Below are 22833 nucleotides of genomic sequence, written 5' to 3'. Positions count from 1 at the left end.
TAGTATTTATCCAAATTAAAGTATGTGGCAAGGTGGCCTGTCAGTTTGTTTTTCTGGCACATTAATTCAACATCTATGGTGGCGGGGCCCAAGGGGGGGGGGGCAGTTAAAATAGAACTGCAGCATGGGCGCCAGTGGATGCATGTTCAATATGGTGAGTAAAACACATCTCTAAAGTTGACAAAGTGTCACTTCATTTGAGGCAGAACAAAACTCATGAAAAACTACCTTTTAGGAGAATTCAGCATGCAACTTACATATACGTAAACATAAAAATAATACAAGTATGTTTCTCTAACCTACAAAACACACAAGAAACACACATAGCTGTGTCCCATATTTCTTTTTCTGAGCTTGTAACCAGGTTCCTTCACAATAGATGGGCCACAGATCCAGACACAATCTTCCTTCGTGATTCCACTTAATTTACTAAACAATGGATGAAGAATAAAAGTCAGGCCCCTCCTTTCCTCTTCACTCAATCACAGGGGGGCATCCAAATCCTGTGTTCCTTTCAGGCCTCCATATAGCAAGCCCCATAAAGTTATCCATTTACAAAGAAAAATTACCTATGTCCATGACCACCTCAATTCGAAAAAACAAATGAGTCCAATTATCCCTTGTACCCTTCTACTTATCGCTTCCCTTTGAGGGCTAAGGCTCCCAAGCACTTCAAGAATATCTAGGCAGGACCTAGATCTGTTGATAAATTATATCATAATATTAAAAAAGAAAACTTTATTCTGTTCTATTCCCTTCCCAGTCACGTTCCTACAATACATCCCACTTCCCTGAAACGCCTTCCCAGTCTGTGTATACATCTGTGATGTATGGGCCAGGGCAAATTATATTCAAGCACACTTTCACATTTTCTTGGCTGCAGGAGGCCGCATTTCATGTGTGACACTTTCAGTTCTCCGTTTTTGACCAGCACCAATTTGCATGTGAGGCTATTTACAGCTACGCTTAAGACAGAAAACGTTAAAGTTCATGTATCAGAATGGCAAGTTCTATTAGCTACTAGTACAAAGTCAGAACTCATTGTATCACACATGAAACATGCCATAAGTTAGTTACCCACATGGTCAGGCGGAAAATGTTGTTTTTTAATGCATATACTTCCTAGCTTTTTTGACAATTTGACCTGTTTAGGTCTCGCCTGACCCAGCGCATGCGCTGGTCTGGCGAGACTTTTAGTGAGGGCTTAAAAAAATGCTACCATGGCCGGCCTACGGCTTGCGTGCATGTGCGCGGGCGCGCGCTTACGAGCAGAGGCGCCATATGGCGCATCGCTCACCGCGCTTGATCGCGATCACTTTCACTTTCGGCCAATGCTTGTTTGAGTTCTCATGTTACAGATGACTGTGCTTGAGAGCGTGACCATTTCTTGATACATCCAGGCTGAAAGCGGTTGCTTTAGGTGCTCAATGTTAAAACGCACCCTCAAACCCCCCCCCCCCCTCAGCCATCACGTGCTCCACACATTGAGTAACTAGGCCAGTATCCCGGCTCTTACGTTGGCCTTGTTTCCTGTAACTAAAACGAGACCATGCTTCACAAACATCCCGCGCACAGGCTGCACCCTGCCCCCGTCCCTCGAGCCCACATTAATCCGCTTCCCACGGGGTGATTCCAACGTGTCCAAAAGTAAGCACCTGGCCAGGCGGCAGACTCCCACACATCTGAGATCACCAAGCAGAAGAGAAGGCCTTTAGCGTCTCCCACAGCCACTTACAGCAAATATTGAAAATGTGGATAAACAATTACTATCCCATCATTGAGCAGAGATACCACTCCCGGGCTTGATTTTTCTCTGTGACCAACATGCTCCCAATGTCACATGCCAGCATTTTCTGTTAGACGCCACTGGTTTGTGTGTTTTGATACATTTTCCCTTTATTACTAAAATCCTTTCACCCCCATAATTGTACTCCAGGCAATATATAATCCCCAAAACATAGACTCCATTCATGCACTATCCTTTTGTCAGCTATGGGACTTGTAATTTATAATAGCATTTTTCCGTAAAACAACGTAATTTAACCAGTCACGTTAAGCATCAATGTATATTGTTTCCGAGAGACCCAACTTCGGGGCCTAAATCTTTTCAAAGTTGCTCCCCCAATGTATAAAAAGTTATTTCTTGGGCGCTCGTGTCCCGCTACACCGCCCCCACCACCCCAAATTCGAGTATGTTTGCCCCCAACCTCTAAGGCAGAGCAACGGGATGACCTTGCCTTTTGCTCTGCCCTTTCTCGCTAAGTTTAATTAACGTATGCTAATTTCCTTGCCTACTATGTTTCTAATTAAAATCATATTTTCATAATCATTTGGCAGTGGCATTGTTTTAACATTATCCGATGCCTTGTGTGTCTGTAAATACAGCGTTGAGCGGGTGGAGGAAGCAGAGCCGAGGACCTTTCATGTGTTTGTGTGCCTGCGATTAGCAACATAACTGGCTTATTTACATCTCATCCTTCGGAGGTTGATAAATGAGTTCTGTTGAGCTGGGTAATATTAATACCCACTGTTTAAAGGACAACAGAACTAAAGGAGTCAGCGCTGGGTAAAAACATACAGTATCTGTCTGTATGACCGATCTGTAGTGTGGTTTGTAAATGTTGATAATGTTTCCTGTCAGTTACACTCGGACTGCTTCAAGTCATGAACCAACCTGTCCAAATGTGAAACCCGAGGGCCTGAGCATTCGATGAATACTTTTGATAACCACAGGACTAAATGCAGCAGCCAGCCTATGAACGGCGCTTCCTGCACTCTGATTGAATATGCAAGATTAACAGCAAGAGTGCTGACTCGGCCCTGGCAGTCATTCCCACTGCTGCAATAAACACAGCCCCGATCAAGCGTCTTGGTAATAATGTTTCATCAGAAACTTTTTATAAAATTCTGATTGTCGCCCTTTGCAAAGGATCTGGAATATGCTGCTTACCGTTATGTTTTTTTTATATATTTGCTCGACTTCTCTTGGCGTATTTATCATCTGCATTTCTTTTCTGTGCATAATGGCATTGAGCAGGAAAAGCACACCAACTTCTCTATGTAAAGTATATCTTCAGTAGATCATTTTTATTAATGTTAACTAAGTACGTGTGCGACAAACTGTCAGGATTTTCACAAGAGAGTGTGGGAAACACAACAATTAACATCTTTCACAAAGCGGGAAATATTTCCTCTAAAGCTTTGTAAAGGTTGCATAAAAATACAATCTGCAAGTTCCCACGCCCTTGCTCTTATGCAAATCTCTTCCTATGCACTATAACAGCCTGCGACTGAATTAAAATGCAGTTTGTTGAAGGTCACATTCAGGTCCGAAGTTTGATCAGCACGATGAAGTTCTATATGAAAAGGACAGCTATGTAGCCTAGTTAAATACAGATATGGTCGACTGGGAGCAGAGTACCAAAGCAGGTTACTTACTACTGGCAAAAGGGGTGGAGAAACACATCAAGCATGAGTAAACATGAGGGAAACAACAGACACAATGAGATGGGGGTACACTCATCTCACATCCGCACAGGAAACAAAAATCCATGCTCCTGACACATGGACGGGAAAGCGATACATTCTAATGGGTCACACTTGTGACAAGTGGCGCTGTGTGTTATACACACATTCTAGGGGGTCTGACAGGAGATGAAATGTGAACTCCTCCCACAGACACTGAAGAACGGACCACCGTTGCAGACCTAAAACCTGCACTGGTGCGCGATTTTCTGCCAGTTTACCCGCTAGGTTACCTCACAGAGTCTGAAGGCTCGAGCGCAAAGGCACGTTTGACATCAGAGAGGATGCTGGGAGTCCATCGGCCTTTTTGGTTGATTTCCACGTGAAGGCGATCCATTTACAAGCTTTGCCATACCCAATAGGTCTTATCTTGTTGCACCAAGGATATTGTGCTGCATAACTAAATACAATATTTGATCTCAGTGCCAAGGTTTTGCAGAGCACGCTGTGGAGGACGGTCTTTCCAGGTACAAGTGGCTCGTGCCTGGAATACTCTGCCGCTCCCCCTAAAACAGACTACCTCCCTTTTGGAGTTTAGAAAACAATTAAAAACTTGGATGTTCCAACAACTAATCTAATCCGCTTCCGCAATTTTTTTCAATAGTTTTGGGTGCATAGCTTTTACCTCGGTCTTTACTGTCATAGCGCCGGGACACTCTGTTGAGTAGCTGAGCGCTCTATAAATCCCTGTTTAACATAACATAACTTATAAGGTCCCAAAAGCGAGACCTATTGGCTATGCCAATGCTTGTTTTGGTTTTGCTTTACATCTCTTTAGTAAAAATGTCACTCAGATTTTTTATTTACTTTTCTGCACAACCGATATGTGCATTTCAATAGCGCCCGTATGTGTGTTGTGCAGTAAGCCACTGTAATGAGATCCGTGAAAATGGGAAACTTGCACAGTCAGGAAATGTACTGCCTCTTTGGGAATGGATTTAATTATATATGCTACAAAATAAGATTTTATCCCGGTGATGACTCACAGATAGACAGCCATAAGGGTTGAAACATCGAGAATTCCAAGTGGACTAAACAGAATACGCACTTCTATTTCTCAACTCTTAAAAATACCCTGTGCATAGGCACAAAAGAGTGTATTTTCCCATTGGTATATATGTTTACTCTTCAATTGCGCAATTTATACCCACAGATTCCAGCACTTTTTACCTACTGAGCGGTGCAGAGCACTTCACATGATTCAATGTGTTTAGCTTTCACTTTGCTTGGGAGCTACTGAATCTGTGAATAATTAGAGTCAACTGCTGCTACTTTTTCGTTGCTCTGAGAACAAATAAATGAATGTTTTTTGTTTCCCAAAGCAAGCCCCTAATTCTTTTCTAAAAAATCAACAATCATATTTCTGTTTCAAACCACGTGGACAGTTGTTTTCTTGTAGTATGCAAATAGCTGGCAGCGGTCAAACTTCACACAAACGCACACATCAAGTGCAGCGGTGGTTGTGCAAGTGCCACATGTACACACGCCAGAGATAGAACAGATCAAAGGCAACGGCAACGGCAATGCAAGACAACCACCGACACACACGTGTGACTACGAAAGCAGCAGTGCACGCGTGAAAGAACAGCAGCAGTACACACTTCTGTCATTCACCCCTACACACACACAGAGAAGTGGTACATCAAGGGCATCAGCCGTGCAACCCCCGCACATACACAGAACAATACAGAAAAAGCGTGTGCAGCACAAGATGTTCTTAAGTACCTCAGAAGCATCCTGCCCATTCAGTTCATGGTCTCTCACCTGATGAGAAATCTAGAGCACATTTTGCTTCAGCTGTCAGAAAGTTCAGACTAAATGTTTTTTAGCAAGTAGCCGCCTGGGTCTTGTTCCTCCGCATTTATAGATAGCAGCCTAACTCCGCTATCACGTGACTTACCTTGCTTCCCAGTCCCTTGAAGTACAGGCACCCTGCTCTCAATGGTCATCCTATCTCCGTGTGGCCCGCAGTGCAGGGCATGAATAGTTCACTCACCATGCCATCCTTGACCTTGGGTGCTTCGAGTTCTAGATCCAAGCAGACAGGGCCTGGAGAGATTCTGGCACCAAAACTATCTTGAGGAAGTAGCCGTGAGTTGAAGGTAAGGAAGTGAAAGAGAGTGCCACCCACAGAGGGGATGCGAGCCCTATTGCTTGGGCGCAAGAAGTTCCTGCAAACTTCACCACGCCTAATTGTAGCTAAAAATACTTATGGAAATACAGAGGCCCCGCTCTTTCAATCTACAGTCCTATTATAACACATAGTGCCGATATCCCACAGCTCAGTGCACACATACTGCTACGATTGGATGAATGCTTGCACCCAGACAGAAGAGACCACAATGAACAATAAAGAAAGGCTGCAAGCATTGCTGTGGCAGAAATGTTGCTGCAGGTGTACATTTTAGCAGGCGCGGTGCGTCCATTGGGGCGTGGGGGCGTAGCCCCCCCCGACCGCGCCCGCGCCCGCAGCTCCCTCCTCTTGTGAATGTCCGCAGCTGCAGCTCCCTCCTCTGTGAATGTCAGTCAGCATGACGTCGGACCGTGGGCGGTCCGGCGTCATGTTGACTGACATCATTGTCAGAGGCCTTTGGGAAAGGCAGCACAAGTGCGCATGAGTGGGCATGGAGCTTAATTTTTTACTCCGTGCCCAGTCATGCGTACTTGTGTTTTTGCTGCCTTGCGCATGCCCATTAGGAGCCCCTCGGTCTCCTAATGGGCAGGCGGCGGGCGAGGAGTAGGCTGTGCCGTCAGCCAATCCTGGCGCTGCTGCAGCGCCAGGATTGGCTGAGTGCCGGGTTGCCAGTCACTTGCGTCACGTGGACGTGGTGTTCTGGACCGTTTGAAGGGGCAGAGAGGCGCCAACGCGGGCCAGGAGAAGAGGCGGTCACCGGTCAGGTAAGTGTTTTTTAATTTATATTGTCCAAGTCTTCTGTTCTTCGCACTACATATTAACACAAATAGATGAACTATCCGTGCTCTGTTTTCCTTAGTACAGAAAAGCAATGCCATGGTATGTCAAGCTGTTGTATGAATAGAAAGTTTGGGTCCGAGTACTTCTAAATGTGGTCCTGGCCCTTTTTAGGACGAACGTTAGTTTGTTTTTGCTGACATTTATCTGTTACACGGCAGACATACACACAACAAGTTACGGAGGTTAATTTAGATTATGACTAGTAGTAGTAATCAATCTGATCGCCACCACTGCACGTTTACAAACCGCACTACAGGTCGGAAGGGCCACTGAAGGCAGCATTCTCTGAGTTGGAGAAGCGGACACGTCGCATGCTGTGTAAAAAAGAGAATATCAGGAGGATGTAAAAAAAATTGTGTCTATAATATAATTCGATTTCTTTTCAGTGGCTAATTGATCTAGCATGTGGTGCTGGCGCTGCCTGGGTTTTAAAGTTTGTAGCACCAGTAGTAAGTAGCTCAGGCACGAGTCCTTGTATTTCCTTCCTTCTTCCATTTACTTAGTCCTATTCACATTACTTGTAGTACTAGCTTTTGATTTTGATCACCTCAGCGCAGACCCAATTAGTCTGGAGTTTCAGTGTCTGGGCGCATCTACATGCAACCTGATCCTGTCTAAATCATTTAGACTAAAGGGTTAGCAATGGTTTGCTAAGAGGCGTTCAGCCCCTCCCTGCCGTGTCTTTCACTTGCAGCCTTTCACAGACCAAAACACTAATCAACACTCCAGGTCTCCGAGACAAGGCTGGGCAGTGATGTGGCAGCCTGGCTTTGATGCCCCGAATACGTTTGTTTTACTACACTCTTGCTGGAGATAACAGAGGAACAATGGGGTTGGGGGGACATCAGAATAGAAGGAGGCTGAGAGAGTGGGACGTGCTAGGAGTGTTGTGTGCCCTTCCCGTCTTTTACTCCCTGGTTAAGTTTACATCTAACCCCCTCACAGGTTTACCTGCAGCCAATGAAAGCCATAGTACCTGAACGTAGCCACTTTCTCAGCCAGGGAGGACGAAAGACTGGAAAGTGAAAGGAAGTGAACCAGGCCCTAGTAGTAGCCATACAAGTAGGAGGAAGGCTGTTATTAATTATGCTGGGGAATATTTTATGTTGAGCCCTACGAGTCAAAATTATGTGGAGGACAGACTCAGGCAGTGCAACACAAACACTAATGCACCCACTACTCTTGCAAGAGCACATGCACTCCTCTAGTGCACTGTACTCAGGACCAGAGACAAACAGGTTCCCATCTGACAGGCATCATTGTGCGCTCGTCCAGCACTCCAGAACACAGGCATGCGCTGCAGACTCAGGAAAAAGTGCACTCAGTAAGAAACATATGTGCACTACACGGTGTACACCAAGGAGCACACGCATTCATCCAGCACTTGGGAACCCAGGCACACACTAGCGGGCTCAGGAGAATGTGAACTCAGGTTGGCATGCACTAGCACCCATTAAGCACGGCGGCCACAGCGCGGTGTAAATTTGAAATGAGGCAAAAAATGTATTGGACTTTATTCTGTGGCTGGCTGATTGTGTTGAACTGATAGCATGTGTCGCTGCCCAAGTGAAAAAGTCAATAAAGCTGTAGTGGTTCAGGCCCCACTCATTTAGCATGAGTGTAGTAAGAGGGCAGTATGTTGTTGGTGGTGCATTTGGGTCACACTGTCACAAATATTGTACTAATGGATAGTGCAGTAGCATAGCGCACTGTCATTAACATATGGCATGTTTCCATTAGCCATAGCAATAACCCCTACATTTGTACAGACAATCATGCAGTAACTTCTAAGTCATTATCATATGAAATCTCTTTATTGATGTCATTGCTTCAGTTGTACAGTTGCTTTATTAATCTTCTTGTTTTCTCAAATTTGCATTAAAATGCACCATTTGCGACTCGCTTTTGAACATTTTACGGGGGGAGAAACCCCCCATCCCTCCTACCCAAACCCCTCTTTTGACGGTCGGACTTGCTCGATATGCTCACTCGCCACAGGGGACTCATCGTGAAAATTTACGCCCACCACTTTCAATTGTCACCAGCCGCCACTGCATTTTAGGTAGGCAAGGTAATGGGTTAACTTACAAGCAATCCAAGGGCGGCCAGAGAGGACAGAACCTATGCTGTCCACCCGCCTGATTAGCAAACGAGCACCTCACCAGGTGCTATACCTTTGGGATGTACCCAAACTCTAGCCCTCATAGTCCATGCATCACAACTGATCCGCAGCGTAAAGGGTTAAATATCACAAGAAAGAAGAGGCAAGGGATTGAGTCTTCTCTGACTCCCTTACCAAGATATAAATCTCACACGACAGAGATATACTATACATTAGAAAAGGGAAATTCAAAAGAATTCTTAATACTGCCCTCACACACTTGGTAGTGTCATGCTTCATCATTGGGCCGCATCATACACCCAGGTGCAGACCAACACACTGGATGGAGCGCAATTTTTTTAAAAGAGAAGATGAAGGATAGTGGTGAGGGCAGAGTGTAATAAAGAAAGGCAAAAACACAGAAGTGTCACTCAAATCATAAGGGAAAACACATTTTTCTCCTGGAAAAAGGGACCAAGAGTGGTGCAGATATAATTGTAAAACTACCTAGGGGTTAACCCGTAACTCTTTATTATATGTCAACCTCTGGCAGGATTAAAACTATCAATATGGGGTATTCAGGGCAGGTAACGACCCTTCTATCCCCACTGCAGTTACCAATATGTTTCTGCCAGTTTTTTATGCGCCAAACCACGTCGCTCTGGCATTCGTCAGGGTGTTGGTCCCTATTTATTGGTCTGTACCCCTATTAGGGTATTTCATTACCTTTTTACTCTGTATATGTGGGCTTTGCCCCAACGTCACTCTTTTCTGGAAATTTCCAGGAGGATTCACAATTCTACAACGAGCGAAAAACATAGAAAAGGGAAAACCAATCATGATTTCCATACTCATCGTTGTTATCATTAGCCTTTTCTCGTATCGAATTTCCCATGCATTATTTAAAAATTTCATCGCACCTTATTCATTCAACACACACCTTAACCCCTCACCGTGGGGACACCATACCTCTCGTGAACGTACCACCTCAACACAGGACATGGGTGTACCGGTTGGATTTAAAATATGTGCGTGTATTCACTGCACAGATATTTCATAGCAAAGAGCAAACCAAAACGTAGCACTCTCAGAACATCCCAGTGAATCATATTGATAAGCAATACATACATGAAAAACCATAGCTACTTACAAGAGTTTACGGATTATTATTCTAAACCCGGGACTGTGGGGGAGGTGCTCTTGTCGTCACACTCTGGATTCGTGTGATCCATCAAGTATACCAAGGAATAGAGTAGAGAAAACAGGATGGCAATGTTAATAGAATACTTCTCACATGAAAATATCTATATGCCCCCGCCTATTCTTCATCTAGACTCTACTTTATATAGGACGGCATTTCTCGTCATTCTCAAGCACATCCCACCTACTTTTCAATTCACAAACAAATTAGAGTCCCACCGATGTTAACGTTCGGGATACTCTTGGTCCACAATTAATCCACAATTGATTCAAAACACCGCTTAAAGTAATATCTACTCACTACTCCAAAAGAGACACTGTCTCCAGTAACCCCTCACACGTCCTCCGTCGACACAGATCCTGTCGTACTGAGCCTCCATATAAAGGGCCAACACACCTCGTCTCATCATTCTTTCCCGGTGAGTTTCACAAATTCCCATGATTCCCAGCAATCCATCATCATAGAAAGAGGTTTCTCGATCTAGACTTTGTATAAACAACAACTAGCATGGCGGCCATTTCTCAAATATCTCGCCGAAGTATAACAAATGCATGTGCGGGCTTTCCAACAAAAACTATGTTCATATGCATATTTTTCGGGTGTAGTTGCAACATCTATTTTCCGAGTACTTTTAACGAGCCTGCTTTATCAGATGTGACCAACAGAGCAACTATCCTTTTAAAACAGAAAACTATCCCCATAAATATATGTGTTTTCAGATTGGTTTTCAACAAATATTTTCCCATCATGTGTATGTGATATCTAGAACGTTTGTACAGGACCTGCTCTATCAAGTATGGCCTACAGATCGACCATCAACTTTCGTTCTAACAGGTATTTTAGATCTCAAATTCATTTTTTCATGCCATCATTCAATCCCCTTATGTTACTTCTAAGTCTTTCCACCCATCTCTGTTCTCTCAAAAGGAGGAAGCTCGAAATATCACCCATATTTGGTGGAACAAAGGGTTTATCTAATACCATCCACCTCAATTCGTTTTCATTATGTTTATGCTCATATAAATGAGCGGTCAATTTCATATTGGTCTTTCCACAGCGTATAGTACTCATATGCTCCAATATGCGGGTTTTGACTTTCCGAGTTGTCATGCCCACATATTGCATCTCACAGGGGCATTTGGGTAAGTAGATAACATTATCTGAGTTACATGTGGAGTGTTGACGCAACTCCCAAGGACGATTTAAACCTACGTCTATACTCTTTCCATTTATAGATCCTGGGCAGGCTCTACAATATCCACATGAGTAATGTCCTACTACAGGTGGTAAAAATTGGTTACGATTTAGTGAATTGCCTAGGTCCCTTTGTGACCTTGGGCGTGTGTTCACAATCTTGTCCTCGATGCTCGCACTCTTTTTAAAAGAGAACAGGGGGGTGGGTTGATCTAGTCCATTTGAATTCAGGATACGCCATTTCTTCTGTACAATTTTCTTTAGATGGTTAGATATTGTATTATATGTTGTCACACATATACTTCTTTCTTGTGTCTCTCTTATGTTGGTTTCAAAGAGAGACTCTCTATCACAGTTTCTAGCTCTCTTCTGTGCTTTCTTAATTACATTCTCAGGGTAGTCTCTGTTCCTAAGTTTCACACTGAGACTCTCTGCTTCTTTTTTGTAGTCAGCAACATTCGAGCAGTTGCTACGAAGACGGCGAAACTGCCCATAGGGTAGATTTTCCTTCAACGAGCGAGGGTGAAAACTATGGAAGGATAATAGATTATATCTAGCCTTTTCCTTATGGAAGACACTACTCACTAGAGTTCCCCCCTCTGCTTTGATGTTAAGATCAAGAAAGGGAAGAGTGTCATTCGTTATCTTACCCGTGAAAAAAAGGAACTGATTCCTTTGGTTAAGCCAAATCAGGAAATTCTCCGCAGAGGATCTACTGCCCCTCCAGACGATAAGCACATCATCAATATATCTCCTCCCCCACAGTCCCGGGTTTAGAATAATAATCCGTAAACTCTTGTAAGTAGCTATGGTTTTTCATGTATGTATTGCTTATCAATATGATTCACTGGGATGTTCTGAGAGTGCTAAGTTTTGGTTTGCTCTTTGCTATGAAATATCTGTGCAGTGAATACACGCACATATTTTAAATCCAACTGGTACACCCATGTCCTGTGTTGAGGTGGTATGTTCACGAGGGGTATGGTGTCCCCAATGTAAGGGGTTAAGGTGTGTGTTGAATGAATAAGGTGCGATTACATTTTTAAATAATGCATGGGAAATTCGATACGAGAAAAGGCTAATGATAACAACGATGAGTATGGAAATCATGATTGGTTTTCCCTTTTCTATGTTTTTCGCTCGTTGTAGAATTGTGAATCCTCCTGGAAATTTCCAGAAAAGAGTGACGTTGGGGCAAAGCCCACATATACAGAGTAAAAAGGTAATGAAATACCCTAATAGGGGTACAGACCAATAAATAGGGACCAACACCCTGACGAATGCCAGAGCGACCTGGTTTGGCGCATAAAAAGCTGGCAGAAACATGTTGGTAACTGCAGTGGGGATAGAAGGGTCGTTACCTGCCCTGAATACCCCATATTGATAGTTTTAATCCTGCCAGAGGTTGACATATAATAAAGAGTTACGAGTTAACCCCTAGGTAGTTTTACAATTATATCTGCACCTCTCTTGGTCCCTTTTTCCAGGAGAAAAATGTGTTTTCCCTTATGATTTGAGTGACACTTCTGTGTTTTCGCCTTTCTTTATTACACTCTGCCCTCACCACTATCCTTCATCTTCTCTTTTAAAAAAATTGCGCTCCATCCAATGTGTTGGTCTGCACCTGGGTGTATGATGCGGCCCAATGATGAAGCATGACACTATCAAGTGTGTGAGGGCAGTATTAAAAATTCTTTTGATTTTCCCGTTTCTAATGTATAGTATATCTATTGTTGCCATGAAGTTTTTCTCTGTCGTGTGAGATTTATATCCAGCGTAAAGGGTTACCAGGCAATCCCCCAGCTGCTTAGGCTTACAACTTTATGTGGGACTAATGGGAATTGCTTTTAACCCTGTGTCCTGCTGTAAGGACTCCCAGGGAGTTGGCATGAATCACCCCCTTTGGGCTCCCTCCCATGCTCGCTTTCTGCACTAAAATTCTTCGTATTGCCCCAGATCTCTGCCAGCAACATAGAACAATGAAAGATAAACAATGCAATGCGTGTGTATGCAACCAACCTTGCTCACATCCATGATTCAAGATTGAGGGTAAGTGGTAGGGTGGGCTCACATTAAAAACCTCCCAAGAGGAAGGAGCTGGTGGCAGTAGATATTTAACCCTTACCCCGCCCCCGTCAAATGCCCACCACACCCTGGAAGGCACCCCACCCGACCCGAAGGGTAGGTGGTAAGTCACACTTTTCCCAGTATACTATTAAAACCCCCACCATGACAGTCACAGGGGGTACAGTTGTGTGATTCGGCAGGGGAATGTGGCGCTAAGCTCCAACTCACCAAAATGGCACGCTGTACAAAACGCAGTCAGCTCCATATCCTTCTTGACCCTCATACCATGGTTTAACAAAGGCTCATCGTGGCCTCAAACACCTCTGTTTCAGAAATTCAGATTGTCCATCTCTCTGTGTCCAAAGGGCGCCTCAGAATGAGAGGTACCCTGCAGAAAGAGGGGCGGGGGAGGCTGTTGATGCGGCTAATAGGACCCAGTGATTAAACATTCTTGAAACCCCTTAGTCCAACCCCTCATTTTACATCTGAGGGCAATATGATTTTCCATTAGTATGGCAGAATATCTAGGACAAAAATAAAGAGAAGGTAAGTGCATATAGGTAATTATCGATCTGTTATTCTTTACTCACATCTACGTACCTTTGAAATATATAAAATATATATATATATAATCAAGGTACATATATATGGAGTTATGTTAGGTAAACCTATGGTTACCTGGATATACTTGCCTTCACTGTATGTTGGTCCTCAGTACAGGGACCTAAATATTTTTGTCCCACAATATTTTGTAGTCAATGTTCTGGTGGAATATTCCCATATCCGAGGGCTGGAGTTGTTGTCTGCTCTGTCAGGTTTATACTTTCCACATCTGCGGTCTGCATTTGAGGTCTTCTCTATGCCATGTGGTATCGACCTATATAGGAAGCCTGGAGTAGCTGTCTCCTGTGTCATTTGGTACTTTATTCCATCCAAGAGAGGGAGTTGCTGTCTCCTCTTTGTCACACAGTATACTCCTACATCCGAGGACTCGGATTTGCATCACCTTTCAGTGATGTGATATCCTTTTAAATCTGAAGGCTGGAGTTGTTGCATCCTATGTGTCATGTGGTACCCACTGCATCAGATGGATGTAGTTGTCTAGTCAGTGTGGCACTGTTTCCTCTTCTATCCATGGTCTGGAGATGTTGGCTCCTATGTCATGGGGTGTTCTCCTACATCTGTGGGGAAGACTGAAGTTCCTGTCTCCTCTCTGTTATGCATCTCAATAAATGTAAGGGGTTGAGTTATCTCTCCTCTGTGATGGAGTATCCTTCTACATTTCAGGATATAAATATAAGGTTCAGGAACATTTTTAAACTGGATTTCTGCAGTCATAAAAACCAGGGAGTGGGCCTGACCTTGAGCCCATCCTATCCCATAATCATACCCCCAAAGGCTTCGGGATGGGAGGGGACCTAATGGCTACACCTGAACTCTGTGCAGTGCGCCAACAGTCACTTGGAGAGTGGATGTAACCCTGTACAAATATCCCTAAATAAAATAAATAATAAAGGTAGGGACGTTTAGCTTCTGTGTCATGTGATATCCCACTACATTTGAGAGGCGCAGTTGCCATCTCTGTGTGATGTGTGTGAGATAGCAACCTCTGCTCCCAGTCCATAGGCCTCTATTCTCCTCCTTCAGAAGTGTTTAACTGAGATATATTTCTACCTCCTTTCTTCAAAACCTTGTAGTCTCAAAAACGTGGTTTTATGATCACAGATGTTTTAAGGCATGGGCAAAGTGGGCTCCGGCCCAGGGCCCCATTCTTTTGGGGAGGCCCCCCATTTAGAACCAACTTTGTTCTGCAGAGTCTTGCCCTGATGACCTTGAATAATTGTTAAATATATTGTTTTAAATACCGTTTTACTATCATTTATTTTTACTGTTGCAGATATTTTATAGAAAATTGTGTTTGTTTCATGCACCATCCATAAAAAAAGGTTCTTTTAGATCAAAACAGGACCTCACATATGAGAAATGGGTGGATTTCGCAGAAGTTATTTGCAGTAATGTTAGTAAACCGCTTCTGTTTTACTTTATTGAGAACACACATCACTATCCCTGAATATTAGATGTGAACACATTAACATTTTGGACATGTGTGCCAGTGCACTGTCAGTGACTTGGTCAAAGAGGCCATGAAAGAGCTGAAATTGGATCATAAATTCAAAGCTGTCCTGAAATAGGACCCCCAAAATACGTTTGGCCCTGGGCCCCAAAAGTCGTTAAGATGTCCCTGTTTATAGTCTATTCTCCCTTTCCTGCCACAGGATTATGGTGGTGCATCCCTTTGTCCATTCTCAACATTCATTTTTCACCTCGGACTACCTACCTGAATAGGCACTTAGGACATTTCAATATGTACAAAACTCTGTTGCGAGAATAATTGTGTCTATGAAAATGTGACTCTGCCTCCACTCGGATTCATGGGCTTCCAGTGCACAAGAGAGTCTCTCAAACCGGCATGGACAAGGACCCGCATTTTCTACAGCACATCTCCCTCTTTTCGGGACAAAAAGTCACGTTCTCCAAGTATGTTCCATCAGGAAACATTTGCTGTTCTACCTGGATGCTTCTTTTCAACCTAAAATCAGATAGTTCAAATGTGGTGGTATGTCTTTCAGGGACGAGGAAATCAAACTAAGGGAGGAAACAAACTTTCGCAAAGTCAGAAAAAAAGAGTAGGCAACATGTGTACAAGGTACATAACCTTTTGGATAATGAAAGGGCGGCTTTGTGGCTCATGCTTATTTAAAGAATTTGTAACTCACAGCGTTTTCCAGGTCTACCGCATTGCCTCCATCAACTACACAGCTACCATATAGCTCATGTTAATTTGCTCTGTGTTTGGAAATGTGTTGCTTAATATGATGAATTATTTTACTTAAATTCTATTTTTGTACTCTGATTTGTTAATGCTACTATATACTAATTGATTTGAAACAAAACAAAAAAAGATAAAATGAGATTTGCAAAATAAACAAAAATTATATATTTTCCTAATAATATTTGGGTATTATTGATCCATTTATAGATTATAATAAGTGGTTTCGTTGATGTATTATACCTAGAATATATTTTTTTCACATGTTAATTTAACTTGCTATAGTTTCTTTATCTAATGTGGTTCTTTACCTGCGTATAGCAAGTCTACTAGTTATGTAGGGGTACCCTTCTTTCCAAAAAACAAAGTCTTTTTTGCGACTGGACAAAAGCTTTGTGAACCAAGACCTTTGTTTTCAAAAGTCTCAACTCAGTGCTTAAACTGTAAAACAAAAATGCTGACTTGCCAAATACCAAAACTGCACATTGGTGATTGCACTTCTTGTCTTTTCCATCCACCACCCTACACTTCCTGTCTATCAATCTTACCAGTGAAGGGCCTTTACAGGTCTTGCCTGCCAACAGCACATGCGGTGATGCTGGAAGTGGTATTGTTTACCATAAAGAACTTGGAGCCCACTCATTGCTCTCCGTTGGTTGGCATCATTGTCACTCTTTTTGCTGCCTTCTAATCTGAGATTGTGAACCTGGTGTGACTTCCTTTTCTTTCTGTGGAGCATGGACCAAACGATGATTGATTCATCTTAATTAGCATCCGTCGCGGCTCGCGCTGTGATTTGGATACTATTTCTTCTTCCTCTTCCACCCCCCAGTCTGTGGTGCTTCTCCCCCCAACCCACTGCTTCTCTGTGTTGTTTCTTCTACTTCCACCCCAACATCTGAGAGAACTCCACAATTTTCAGCTCTGGAATATCTTTGATTTAAACCTTCGACAATCTGTTCTGTTCATCCCTTATCACAACCAGGTAATGGTAACTCAATTTCATTCTCTATCATGATTGAGTACTGAGTACGTCTGCTGCGCCTGTTTGGGAAAGGCTTTTAATGTTTGTAGCTTCACAAGACGGCAGCCACCTGGCTCCATCTCCTTTATGCCCAAGTAGTACAATATATGTTGTTCCCACTACCCTTCTGGTCGAAAATGCATTAATGAGTAAACACCCTAGTCCTCACAGTAGTGATTGTAGGTCAAGATAACAAGTAACAAATGTATTATCATTACATTTATGTAACACAGGGCTTTGAAGCACTACAGTAGCAACTCAGTAGCAACTCAGGCAACTTTCGATACCACACAATGCCACTCAACTCCACTCCACACAATGCCACTTAGAGGTGAGTGAGACGCTGAAAGTTTGACACAGGCGTGAATCTGAAGCCTGGCTGTGGCTCAGCTCAAGGTTCCTTTGGAATCCCGAACCCATAATGAGCCAAGTGTATGCCTGCCACCCTCGCTCTACCCTCATGCACAAAAGATATAAAAACAAAGTATTTAACATTTGAGGTAAAAATGAGAAACTAATAGATACCTATTTAGTGGCTGAATTGTACAAAGTGAACCCTGGACTAATTGCAGCTTCCCTTAAATTGTGTGATCTTAGGCAAATGTTTTATTTTACAGATCCCTTTAAAACACCTTCAAATACGAGTTCAAATACCAGCTGTATAAAAACCTACTGTGTTTGGTTTACTACACTATAAACATGCTCTATGTTAGAAATGGGGGTCTGTAGTTGACAATGGTTTGCACTTTTGTTCAAATAGGGGCCCTTCCTTCTAGTCAGGATAAGGGGGATACACTCCTAAAATAACGCCTGATCACCCCCTTGGTACTTGGCATGAGCAGTCAGGCTTATCACAGAGGCAGCGTGTAAAGCATTTGCACATAACCAACAGTAACACAGTGACAACACTACAAAAGGACACCACACCAGCTTAGAAAAATATCCAATACTTTATATATTAAAAACAAGACCAAGAATCCAACATACGGGTGAAAGTGTGGGGCCCCTGGAACTCCTATCGTGGCGGGATCTGTACCCCGCCACTGACGCCTGACTTGGCGGCGGCCCAGTCTCCCTAGTCTGCTTGTTCCCTTGATTCTGTGTCATTGTGCCCACTTTGTTTCTGTCCCTGCCCGTCCCCCCTCCTATTCCTGTAGATCGGTAGGGTCCTCCCGAGGGGAGCACATAATGTTGCTTAGACTTTTGCCGCCTTGTGGGTTTGTTTGTAGTTTTTCATTAAAAATGGAACCGCCATTTGGGAGGTCTGGGCAGTGTGGCCGCAAACGCTTCTTTCGATTTCTGGGACCTTTACCACTTGCCGCTTGTGTTTTATAACTGTGTTTTATGACCTCACTGTTTGCTAGCAGCCGGCCTGAAGGTTGTAGGCCCATACTTGTATATCTATTGCATTTTGTAATAAAGGTTTAAAAAAAAAAAAAAAAAGAATCCAACATACAGTACCGAAAAAGATGCACTTTGCAAGAATAACACTGAAAATGCAGTTCATTGGAGTCAGTAGCTCCATCCGGTGCTGCCTTGATACTAAAACAGAATCCAACAGTTTCGTCTGACCGCGTCGGTCGAGGGGTCGGCAGACTCCTAAACAGTACCTTTTTGGTGCAGCCAACACATTGGTGCAAGCCGGTCATGGCAACCATCGAGGTTGCAATGTGAAGCATAGCTGTGCCACGTACGGTGCCCTAAAAGCGCGGTGCAGGAAACAGCTTGGTGACGGTCGTCCAGTGGCGTCGGTGAGACCAAGGCTGCGATGTGTAGTGAAGGTGGTGCTGGTTGCGGTGCTGACAGATCACGTTGCAGGCAACAGAGCCGGTTGCGGGGAGCGGGCGTTGGTGTGTTCAGACTGCTGTGAGAGACGGGACAGTGCGTTGTGAGACTTACGAGAGGTGCTCCCAAGCCATGATGCGGTCACGGGCGTTGAAGTCAGCAGGCAGCGACCAAGTCGGTGAGACCAGGGTGGCAAAGTGAAGCAAGGCAGTGTGGAGTGCGTTGCCCACAGGTCACGATGCAAGCAGAGGCTCCGTGGCGGCGGTCGTCGTCATTGGTGAGACCAGGGTTGCGGTGCGAGATGCGCCGGTGCCCTCTGCGGTGCCATCAGGACAGGGAGCCAGCGACAGAGTCTGCTGCTTTTCCCCCTCTGTTGCAACTGAAACCACGGTTCCAGAGGCGGTACCCAGTGGTCGGTGAAGTCTTTACGGTACCTGAGACTTCAGAACAGCACGCATGCTCTACTTCAAGCACTTGGAGATACTTAGCACAAGTAAAAGAAAGTTCAGTCCAGTCCTTTTACTGCCCAAGGCAGAAGCAGCAGCTGCAGGCCAACCCAACGAATCAACAACACAGCAAAGAGGGAGGTACTCCTCCTAGCAGCTCTTCCAGCTCTTCTTCTTGGCAACGTCCTTGATTCCAGCGAGTTCCAAAATTCTGGGGTCTGGCCCGGCTTCCTGGAAGGAGGTGGAGACAGCATTGTCGAAGGCAGACCAGGCCCATTCAGGTGAAAGGAAATCTCCTCCCACTACTCTAAATGCAGTCCTGCCCTGACTCATCCAGTTAAGGCAGGACACATACACGGCTCTAACCCACATTGTAGATGACTCCCTGAGATCTCTTGACCAAAATGTCTCTTGCCTCCTGATCCTTCTGGACCTGTCTTCAGACTTAGATACTGTCAAACATGAGAACCTGATTGATCTTCTTCATCTTAGGATGGGTCTCTCTGGCCCGGTCCTAAATTGGTTCGCCTCTTTCCTGCATAACCATACACAAAGGATCAAAATCAACCAGGCCCTTGCTTCCAGTACCCCTGTCACGATAGGAGTGCCTCAAGGATCCGCTCTCTCGCCCACTCTCTTCAACCTTTTTATGGAACCTCTTTCTGTCATTCTGAACCTTGCTAACATTCAGTACCACATGTATGCAGATGACACGCAATTGTACCTGAAGTTCTCCTCTCAAGACGACATAAAAACACCAAATGATGCACTTGCACAAACCCAACCATGGTTAGCTCAGAACCATCTGCTGTTAAATACTCTCAAAACGGAATTCCTTTTGATTTCCCCCCCAATCACTCGGCTCCTACCCTGGATTGGCTTAAACAACTCACCGCTCTGAACTGCACCCCTCATGAGTTAGACTCTGCCAAATCTCTAGGCATCACCGTGGATAAACGCTTAAACATGTAAGCGCACATCAGTGCAGCTAATAGGGGAGCCAACTTTCAACTTAACACCCTCAAGAAAATCAAACCTTTCCTCCCCCCCGAAGACATCAAGCCGGCAGTTCAATCCTTGGTTATCTCATAGTTCGAATATGGTCTGGTGACCCTCGCTGGACTTCCCAAAGCTAGCTTGGCCCCACGTCGAGCTACCCTGAACGCATCGGCAAGACTCCAGAAAGCATGACCACATCTCCCCTGACCTTTTGCAACTAAATTGGCTATCTATTGTATACAGAATCCGATTCAAGCTAGCTTGCCTGACCCATAAAGCCATACATTATACACTCCGATCTACTTGGCAAACAAGCTTGAACTCTCGGGCGCTGGCCGAAACCTTAGACCACCCTACTCTTGAAATCACCAAGATTCAAAAAGAATAAATCTTACAATCGTACCTTTTCCGGTCTGGCTCCGAGAATCTGGAACTCCCTGCCTCCTGCGATCAGATCCAATCCCGCCACACTATCTTTCAAGAAACTGGTCAAACGGCTACTCATGAACAAACTTTAACAACATCCATTGACTCTCACGCTCTTGTTTGTTAATATTCTGACTCTTATTGTAAGGCACAAGTGCGCTTTATTGTATGCTGTTTTGGTCAACTGTTTTCGTGCTGTAGAACACCTCTGATACCACCAACTCTTAACGTACTCTGTTTCCCCATTTTGCTGTAACCTTCACGTACTGTCCCTTTGAGTTTGTTATCCTCGTTTTCCCATTTCTGTACAGCGCTCTGATACCCGTTTGGGTCTTGTTCGCGCTTTATAAAAGCTTTTCAAATAAAATAATAAATTAATAAACACACCTCGACCCCCCCAGTGGATGTCTGAAGAGAATGCACATCCCCAGCTCCTATCACTCCAAAGCCAGACAGTCAATCCACAAATCCAGCAGAGGCACACCAGATGGCTAAGCAAGAAAATACCTATTTTTTAAAAGTGGTATTGTCAAACACAGAACACAAAAAGAATCTTTACTAAAAAATTCATTTTTATATTTTGAGTTCAGGCATACTAAACCCTATTTTCCTATATTATCCCAATAGAAAGATATGCTTATAAGATGTTATAAATAAACTCCCATTCTATCCTATGGGATAGATGGCCTTTCCATAGTGAAAAACGAAATACACTGTAATTGACTACCAGGACATGTCACCCACACCAGTACATGTCCTACCTTTAATATACAACACCCTGCCCACAGGGGTACCTTGGGCCTACCTTAGGGGTGACTCATATGAAAGAAAAGGGAAGATTAGGGCCTGGCAAGTGGGTGCACTTACGAGGTCGACATGGCCGTTACATACTGTGCGCAGACACTGCAGTGGCAGGTCTGAGAACCCTTTACAGGGCTGCTTGTGTGGGTGGCACAACTAGTGCAGAAGGCCCGATAGCACTTGATTTACAGACCCTGGCACCCTCAGTGCACTTTACTAGGGACTTACTAGTAAATCAAATATGCCAATAATGGAAACACCAAACCATAACACCATTTACAATAGGAGCACTTGCACTTTAACACTGAACAGCAATGAGAAAGTGCACAGCGACACTAAACCAGCAAAAATAGAGTCAAAACCGGGAGGTCAGAAAGCAAAAAGACAGGGGAAACATGCCAAAAGATGCCAGGTCTAACACTCTAGCTATAAGAATCTGGGCCACATACAGGGTTCTCATGACACCTGCCTTGCCTCTTAGTTCACTAATGGTACTGTCACCATGGCGGGGGCAGGGCAGGAATGGTTCTAAGTTCATGTTTAAAATATATCGCTTGCAATAAGTACTTCTCAGTGCAGTTCTGCTTTGTGGCATATTAAAGACAGAGTGTTCACATATCAAAGCAATGCACTTTTTTGAATTTTGAAGCTATTTTATCATATTTTACGTGATGCTTGTTGTATGATTTACATGGCAAACATTTTCAGGGCTATGCTCGCACATTGGTCTCTAAGAGCCAAGCCAGACCAGAGGCTCCGGCTCAGCATGACCTGTTAATTTGTTAGCCCGCCCACCTCAAATACTATACTACTCCACTCCATTCTATTCCACACAATGCCACTTCCCTGCAAGCCACACAATGCCACTCCACCACACACAATGCCACCCCATTCCATGCAAGACAGTGTCACTTCATTCCACTCAATGGCACTCCATGCAGTGCCACTCCACTCCACACAATGCCACTCTACTCCATTCAGTGTCACTCCACAACACACCACACAATGCCACTCCACTCCACATAATGCCACTGTACTCCACACTATGCCACTCCACACCACACAATACCACTCTATGGCACACAATGAAACTTAATGCCACACAATGTCACTCCATGCCACACAAGATAGAGCCACTTCATTCCACTCAATGGCACTCCACTCCACTCAGTGCCACTCTACAACATGCCATGCAATGCCACTCCACTCTACACAATACTGCTCCACTTCACACTATGCAACTCCACTCCACACCACACAATGCCACTCCACACAACACAATGCCACTCCACTTCACTCAAAGCCACTCCACTCTACACGATGCCGATCCACACCACACAGTACCTCTCCATTCCACACCATTCAATGCCACTCCACTCCAACCCAATCCACACCACACAATGCCCCTCCACTCCACTTAGTGCCACTCCATGCCACACAATGCCAGTCCACTCCACAGC

General features: G+C 44.3%; 1 protein-coding gene across 2 annotated transcripts in view; it reads right to left on the bottom strand.

Moving 5' to 3' along the window:
* DTX1 (deltex E3 ubiquitin ligase 1) overlaps positions 1-22833 on the bottom strand; it is a 313999-nt gene that overhangs the window by 131474 nt on the left and 159692 nt on the right. The gene's annotated exons all lie outside the window — the stretch shown is intronic.

This window comes from Triturus cristatus, chromosome 11 (genome assembly GCF_964204655.1).
Source record: "Triturus cristatus chromosome 11, aTriCri1.1, whole genome shotgun sequence".
Taxonomy (NCBI): domain Eukaryota; kingdom Metazoa; phylum Chordata; class Amphibia; order Caudata; family Salamandridae; genus Triturus; species Triturus cristatus.
Note: the sequence above shows the minus strand (reverse complement) of the source record. Positions and strands in the feature narration are given on the sequence as shown.